General features: G+C 37.8%; 1 pseudogene; it reads left to right on the forward strand.

The window, feature by feature from the left end:
* Positions 1–8795: 8795 nt before the first annotated feature.
* On the forward strand, positions 8796–8906 carry Gm25166 (annotated as a pseudogene).
* The last annotated feature ends 242 nt before the right edge of the window (positions 8907–9148 follow it).

Here is a 9148-nt window from a genome sequence, read left to right on the forward strand (position 1 = left end):
GGAACTCAGATGTCGCTCAAAAGATTAATGGATACAGAAATTGTGGTACATTTACACAATGGAGTACTACTCAGCATTAAAAATAATGAATTCACGAAATTCTTAGGCAAATGGATGGATCTGGAGGATATCATCCGGAGTGAGATAACCAAATCCCAAAAGAAGACACATGATATGCACTCACTGATAAGGGGATATTAGCCCAGAAACTTAGAATATCCATGATACACTTTGCAAAACACATGAAACTCTAGAAGAACGAAGACCAGAGTGTGGATACTTCTCTCCTTCTTAGAATGGGGAGGAAAATACCCACGGAAGGAGTTACAGTGACAAAGTTCAGAGCTGAGAGGGAAGGAAATACCATCCAGCGCCTACCCCACCGAGGGATCCATCCCATTTACAACCACCAAACCCAGACACTATTGCATATGCCAAAAAGATTTGGTGATACGACCCTGACATAGCTCTCTATTTTGAGTCTATGCCAATGCCTGGCAAATACAGAAGTAGATGCTCACAGTCATCTAGTGGATAGAACACAGGGCCCCTAATGAAAGAGCTAGAGAAAGTACCCAAGGTGCTAAAGGGATCTGCAACCCTATAGGAGGAACAAATATCTGAAATAACCAGTCCCCCCCAGAGCTGTGTCTCTAGTTTGATATGTAGCAGAGCATTGCCTAGTCAGCTATCAATGGGACAAGAGGCCCTTAGTATTGTGAAGATCACATGGCCCAGTACAGGGGAATTCCAGAGTCAGGAAATGGGAGTCTGTGTGTTGGGCAGCAGGGTGTGGGGAGTGAATGGGGGCTTTGGTGATAGCATTTGAAATGTAAATGAAGAAATTATCTAATAAAATATTATACTTGAAAAAAAATTCAGCGAAATGCAAATAGAACAAATGTTTTAGAACTTGTCTCTGAGATTGAATTTGAAGTACAAAGGAGGCAACTATATGAGAATAGGACCTCAGAATGGTGATCCTGAAGTCTTTTAGCTCTGGATAGGGCACACCTGTGTTGACTCCCAAACTGTTGTGCTACACTCATTCTCCTTTCTTTCTGGAGAATCCTTACATGTCTCATTCTCACCATTCAACATGAACTTCATTTCACATCCTCTCCAAACTCTTCAGATGAGTTTAATTCTCCTAATTTTATTCCCCATTATGTAACTAACTTTCCAATGATTGCACCTTCTTAGTGACTGCTATTTGTTTGATATAAGAAAGAATGTTATGATATAATGTTTCATGATACAGTGTTACAAAATCAAAATATTGACAAAGGATCCTTATCACATAAGTGTTCATAGATAATTTATTAAGGTGAAATCTTGGGTAAGAAAAAGGCTGACACAACAGTGTAGAAGGCAAATGAGAAAGGGCTGTGTATGTGAGAGATATGGACATCATATTATTAGCAATGTCATACTTGAATTGATCACTGAGCCACATTTGTGTTTTTTTTTAAGCTAAGACATTCGAAATAAAAAGTATTTGTAATACAATTGTTTAATCTACTCTTAGTCATAAAACTTTCTAACTTTAATTAAAGCACCATTTAAATCGATTTATGAAATGAAGGTGCTGGTAGAGGTCGTACTGTTGGTGATGGAGGTCATGGTGAGGGGAAGATGGCATGGTGGTGGTGGTGGTGGTGGTGGTGGTGGTGGTGGATGTGGTGCTGTTGGTAGTGGTGCTGGTGATACAACCATATTTTTAATTAATACTCTGTTCCTGGCAACACAATAAGCTATGTGAAAATAATTTGCTTACAATCAACTTCACAGCAACATTATAGATGTCTCTAGCTAATTGTGCACTTTCCTGTTGTAAGCACATTACAAACTTTAGCTCATTTCACATAATCAAGCCCCAAATTTTATGTGGTCAGTACAGCTATGATTACTGCTCAAGTGTAGGTGATATTGAAATACAATAACATATAACAGTATGCCCCAAGTAACACCACCAACCTGGAATTTAAATGAAGACCTGAAAGGGAGCAAGCAAGGGGCTTCTTCTTGATAGTTTCCCAATTGGACCTACCACCAATTCTCAGTCTTTTTGTACTTTCTGAAAATTTCAGTTTACAAGAAATATATTCTAGAGTCTTCCTTTGAACCCTCCCTTTTGCCAAGCACTATCTGACTTGTATTCTTCTTTCCCTTTACTTAAAATAGCCTTTGTTCTATATAATATATCCTGATTTTGATTTTGTCTTCTCAAAGTCTCCTCCCAACCTTTCTTCCATCAAAATTCATGCTATTGCAGTCACTCAGTAGAAAACAAGAAAGCTTCTAAGGTATAGTAATAAGATAAAACAAAAACTAATCATCAGAATAGGACAAAACAAACAGAAGAAAAAGAGACCAAGAAAAGGCCCAAGATAACAACAACAATAAAACAGATGTAATGGGAGGGGAGGCCCTTGTCCTGTGATGGCTTGATGCTCCAGTATATGGTACTGCTAGGGTGTGGAGGTGGAAGAGGGTACGTGGGTGGGGGAGCAGCCTCATAGAAGCAGGGTAAGGGGGGATTGGATAGGGGTGTGCAGAGAGGAAACAAGGAAAGGGGATAACATTTGACATGTAAATTAATAAAATATCCATTTTTTTTATAGAAACAGATATAGAAGCTAAAACTCACTTGTTCACACACTCAGGGATCCAAAAATACTAAACTGGATGTCATAATATATATGCACAGGATCTATAGGGCAAAAAAGAGAAAAAGAAAGAAAGAAAGAAAGAAAGAAAGAAAGAAAGTAAGTTATGGATATAGATATAGATACAGATACAGATATTGCATGTGATATGTATACACATGTGTGTGCATGTATGTAGGTATAAATATGTGTATGTGTGTGTCTATGTCTAAGTGTACATGTATGTATAAGTGTCTGTGTACATGTGTGAGTGTGTGAGTATGCATGTGTGTAGTGTGTGTGTGTGTGTGTGTGTGTGTGTGTTTGTGTGTGTTTATTCCTACTGTTAAGCTTCTCAGTTACATGAGAGCTAGCTTCTATAGCTTCTACTAGTCCATATTATGGATAGTGTAAACAAAAGCTCAGCAAGGTTACATAAGCTTCTAGAGATGACATAGCTGGGACATGCTAAAGTCCAGGGCTTGAAACTTAATTACTTCATTTTTACTATGCTTTTGTCTTTCATCTTTTCAACTGCTATGTTCATTTAGACCCTCATGGATGTCTTCCATTATATTAATTACCACTAGCTTTCTTGATCCTTCCTATGAGTGATACATACCTCTGCTGGTTAGTCTTCTGAAATGCAGTCTGACATTCTTACTCTCCTGGTCATAATATCCTTCAATAACTTCTCACAGACCACACAGCCTTGCTTCTTCCTCTGACCTTGTCTCACTATACTAGCTATTGCTGTTCTACTTCCAGATTTACTTATTTTTGAACTGAACCCCTTTCCCTTTTCTTACCTACTGAACATCCACCCAGATAATCAGAACAATAATTTTGTTAAACTGTGCATTTTTATATTGATGTAATCTCAGACTTAAGACGAATGCAAAGAATTTCCCTATTCCTTTAAGTGGGCTTTTCCTGATGTTAAGAGTACACTATATTTTCTTCTTTGTTTACTTGTTTCTTTATTATTTCCAGAAAAAGCTATTGATTACAAGTGTGCATATATAGGTGAAAAAATGGTTAATCTGTGAATATTAAAGCCAGGTGTGGTGGCGTACGCCTTTGATCCCAGTACTCGGGAGGCAGAGGCAGGCGGATTTCTGAGGTCAAGGCCAGTCTGTTTTACAAAGTGAGTTCCAGGACAGCCAGGGCTATACAGAGAAACCCTGTCTCGAAAAACCAATATATATATGTATATGCAATACATATATATATTGTTGTGAATTGATAATTTTATTGAAGTCTCATGGAAAAAAGTGTCTCAAAATTTAACTTCCTTTGCTGCAAAAGTGATTTTAAAATGACTTATTATTCATTAAGCATTAACTAAAAATCAGCAGGATAATTAGTAATAACATTAATATTAAAAGGAACATTAGGTTGCCCCAGAAGAAGCCAACTTGGCTTGAAACAGATGATAGAGTCAAGAAAAAAATATTCTAAAATAAACAAATCTTAGGGGGTATAGCTTTAAACTATTGTTTGGAAACACACATGTAGTTTTACCAAATTAAATACTTAAATAGATTAAATAGATCCTGGTGGTGGTATGTGTTCCTTGCTACCGACTCCAGTGTTCTGGGTTCCTGAATGAAACACACACACACACACACACACACACACACACACACACACACACACATACATACACACAGAGACACACAGCCTTTATATTTTGATATGCCTAAAACAGCTCAATGGCTGGGCAACTTCCTCACCTCCATCTAGCTAATACCCCTCTCATATTCTTGAGTTATTACTTGCTAAATCTATACTCCATTTACCCCCAACCCCGGACCCAGCCATGGGGCCTTCTTGGGCTGGGATCCCCCAGCTCCTATCCTTCCTTCTGTCTCTAAATCATAAAAGTCTGGCCTCTGTCTGCCCTGCCAAACTATTGGCTGCGGGCAACTTTATTTGCCAATCAGAACCAACTTGGGGCAGGGTCCCTCAGTGTTTTATATGAATAAGTGCAGATTCTCATGCTAACAATTTGGGGGACCCAAATTAACATAATATAAACATCATTAGGCCAAACCTGCTACACACACATATTTTTATTTTATTAAAGTAAGACAACAAGACTCCCCTGAGCCCAGTAGCCCCACCAGTCTGTGATGCTTGTCTTGGCTCTTTGGTGCTGCACTGGGGAGGCAGAAGTAGGTAGAGGTACAATTTCATGACCAGGCTGGTCTACAGTGCATATGCATTTGCAAAGCATCCAAATGGTACTACATTTTCTTGAATACAGTAAATCAACATTGCGATTATAGTATTATCTAATATATAGCCATATTCTAAATTTCAAATTCAAAAAATAGGACAATACAGAACATTTTCAGTACCTCAGTACTGATTCTAAGTGATTCAAGATTTCTTTATGGTTCAGAGATGTTTAGTTAAATACTGAAATTGATGAAACACCAACAGAGATTCTCATTCTGTATCAACTCTGGATGCTTTGCACTTGAGCAGCTGCATTTCTATTTACATGGTAGAATAAAATTTTACATTGTAGAATAATAAATACACTTAAAACCTCTATAAGTCTTTAGTGGTTTACTTATGTTTTGTTTGTAAATTCAGAAAAATGTATAAAACAGACAAGCTAAAAAGACATTCCAAATGAGCTTACATGGTAACATATGTTCGTAATATCAGCATTGCTAATGTTAAGTCATTCTCAGCTAAAAAAATAGTTTGAGGTCAGCCTGGAAAACATAAGATTCTGTCTCAATAAAGCAAAATGGAGTGAAGAAAATAAAATAAAAGGAAAGGAAAAGAATGGAGGAAGGGTATAAATTCCTAATGAATTATTTTAATTGATTCTTTATTCATTACGATGATTTTGGTGCCTTTTCAGGTAGAATGATTTATGCATTTACTCACATACTCATTTATTTATTTTACTTGCATTTTCTTAACCACACACTTTGGATTAAATCTCGAGGTTTATTATGACTACATATACTTACAAAAAAGCCCCATGTGGGTATTATGTTTTTATATGGACTAAATTCTGAATGGAAAAACAATAAGCATTCTCAATGGGTGAGTTATATTTTTCAATGTTTGAAAACACATTTTTAAATATTTCTTGAATATTTGTTGCTGTAAAGCAGGAATGTCAAGAAGTATACACCAGCTATCCCAGTGTCAATGGGATGAAAGTAATACTGATGCTAAGGACATTTTGTAGTCATAGAGAGCTTATTATGGGCTATACATTAAGACAAGGACTTCATAGAAATGTCATTAAATCCTAATAGTTACAATTCTATTTATTGCCCATCTTACAAGGAAAGAAACAGAGGTCTGAAGAGGTGAAAGATCTTGCTCAGAGGCATAAGACAAGGTTTGCTTATAATACTGTATTTTGTTTCTTGTAAAATAATATGACCAATTCAAATATTTTCTAGTGTATTATTACATTGTACTTATTTCTACAACACTTTCATCCCTTAATAGAATTTGTGTGGCTTGTTAAAATGAGCTGTTTTTGTTTTTGCAGAATAATTTATATTCGTGATCACTTAATGATAGAATATGATGCAATGCATCGAGCTTTAGAATCCATAGTAGCTGAATATGAGCCCTTTAAAGTTTACTGTTGGGTTCTTTGGAAATTCAGTTGTGTTGGATGGTGTTTTTCTGGGGCAAACACATGAAGGACTGTTTCCTTGATGCAGGCACAGGTAAAAGGCCATTTTGCTAAAGCAGGCTCATAAAGAAGCATTTCACTAAGCAGAAACAGGCTAAAGCAAGCACATAAAAAGACACACGATGAAGGACTCTTCCCTAACAACAGACGTGTATTGGTCTGTCTTACAGAGTAGTTGAGGTCCATTTGTTAGGACTTCATAGAGAGAAATTCACCCAAAAACTTCTGGTGGTATACTGCAGCTTCTTGTCACTTCAGCAGACTTGAACTGATTGGCAGACTTATGTCAGCTGATACAGACTCACCTGCTGAGGCAAGACACAGACTGAGGCAAGACAAGTGGTGGCCTGTGGAGGACACATGATGTTTGGTGGGAGTATAAATAAGACTCAAAGAACTGTGAGAAGAGCTATGTTTGCTTGCTTCGCTAAACACTTCGTGGTCTCAAGTCTTCATTGATCTACACTTCCCTAACAGAGGCACAATGGAGAATTGCTCCTGGTGTCCCTGCTGGTCCCAATTAATTCTGCTGACCCATGTCAATTTGGCTGAGGCCTGGTTGCTTTTGCTACATTGTGCCACTGCTGCTGCTATCCCAATAGTACTGAACTGGACTGCTGGTGTATCCATGAAGTGTTTCTGAGTGCAGTGGACGCAGCTCCAGCTGCTGACCTGTGAACTGAACTGCTGATTTCCTGACAGTGCAGATGGGACTTGTTCCAAAGAAGAATTTCTAAACAGGTCCACTCCACCCCCTCCAATATCCTTTCTTTTCTACTACCTCTGGTAGATGGATGCTAGAAGGTAGGCTAAAGCATTTAAGGACCATCCTTAAAAGTAGGCTTTGAAAAAACTACAAGTTACACATATGTTTTTCTCTTTCTCTTGTTCCAGGTAATTTATGGCACATTGTGCGACTAGCAGAGACAGAAGTAACTAAAAGGCCTAAGCTGGCAAACAAAGGTACAGATTCTAGTAACCAACTCACCATATAACCTTAAGAAATAGCTCAAATGTATAACATAAAATTAAGACATATGAACATACTCTCCAAGTCTTAATGAAGTTCTAAAGATGCTATCACATCACTAACACCTTCCTTTTCTATTCACTGTGCATTCATTAGAATGCTGCAGTTTAAACGAGTTGGTGTATTTTCCTATTAATTAAACGGTAAGTTTGAATTTTATTGACTTTCTCTGATAGCTAATAAGTATTATTAATTTCACAGAATCTATAATCACTTACCAGACAAGCCTATCAGCTTGCCTGTGAAGGCTAATCTAGATTAGGTAAATCTCTGGGCATACCTATAAGGAATTGCATAGATAGGAAATTGGGATGGTAAGAATCATCACAACTGTGGAAGCACTAATCCATGGCTATAGTCTTGCACCAAATAAAAGCAGAAGCTGTTTGTGAAAATCCATCTTTCCTGGCTATGGATATAATGAGACCAGATACTTCAAGATCCTTCCAGAATAACTTCTCTACCAATAACAACTACATCCTTGAACTACAAGCAAAAATACAACCTTTTAAAATTATGCTTTGTTAGGATATTTTGTCAAGAAACTTCAGAATGATTTTAAACCCTAAATTTCCATTAGATTGAGGAAGAGAAGGATTACAATACACACAACACACTACTGTTATGGAGATAGAGATTATAGGAAGCACCATCTTAGTCCATTATCATCATGGCAGGAACTATAGTGGCATGCAGGCAAACAAGGTACTGATGAAGTAACTGAGAGTTCTGCAAGTGTATCTGAAGGCAGCAGAAAGAGAGAATGACAGTGGGCCTGGCTTGAGCAAGTTAAGCCTCAAAAACTATCCTGATCACACACTTTTTACAAAAAGGCCATACCTAGTCCAACAAGGTCACACCTCCTAGTAGTGCCACTTCCTATGAACCATTTTCATTCAAACCACTGTAGGACCTTTGTTTAAAATTACTGAGAATTTTAAGATGACAACAGTAGAGCATTAAGGTAAGGAGATACCCTGTGTAGCATTAAGTCCCATTTGGTTTTGCAAAAGTCATGGTGTGAAACCAGTCTTGTATAGCTAACTTGATTTTGTTTTTGTTGTTTTTAAGGTGATAAGTGACCTGTCTCTTTTCACACATGTGACCTGTACTTGTCTGATTCATAAGCCAACATTCTTTTCACTGGACCATTATGACTAGGAAATGTAAGCTAACTACCTCCTTTTGCTAGTTTCCTTTTCCTTTTTCTTTTTCTCTTTCTTTTTCTGTTTCTTCTTATTCTTTTTTTTTTTTTAATCTAGGATTTTCAGCAAGTGTAAGTTAGAACTTCAGGTCTCATGAAAATGTGATTATATTTAACCCACACTGTTTGTTGCCTCAGAGATATCCCTGGTTTTGCATGATTGCTGGACTGCCTTGTACATATTGTCATCTACCATTGGTTCTGTAGATTAAAAGTATATGAAGACCTGCTTCCAGAGGTGTTCCAGATGTGGCTTCTGTATCACATGTGTGTGTCACATAGCTCAGAGACTATGTCTGTGCTCAGTGTTCTGACCTATGAACATCTGATTAGTAGCCTAATATTCCTTGAAAAAAAGTGGGCCTGAGATGACCATCAGTCTGGTGCCAGGCAGGCATGAATGGGGAGTGAACTGGAGACTACATGAACCTCATCTGGAACCATGAACCTGGGCTGGAGTGACCAGGAGACAGAGAACCCTCACATGGGGCCAGTCAGGCAGGCCTGGTAAAGAGCAAGCCTTCAGCACTATGGGCCTGGACAGAGAACTAGCATGAGAGAACCATTAGTCTAGTGTTGTATAGACT

The sequence above is a fragment of the Mus musculus genome, chromosome 1 (genome assembly GCF_000001635.26).
Source record: "Mus musculus strain C57BL/6J chromosome 1, GRCm38.p6 C57BL/6J".
In the NCBI taxonomy this organism is placed as follows: domain Eukaryota; kingdom Metazoa; phylum Chordata; class Mammalia; order Rodentia; family Muridae; genus Mus; species Mus musculus.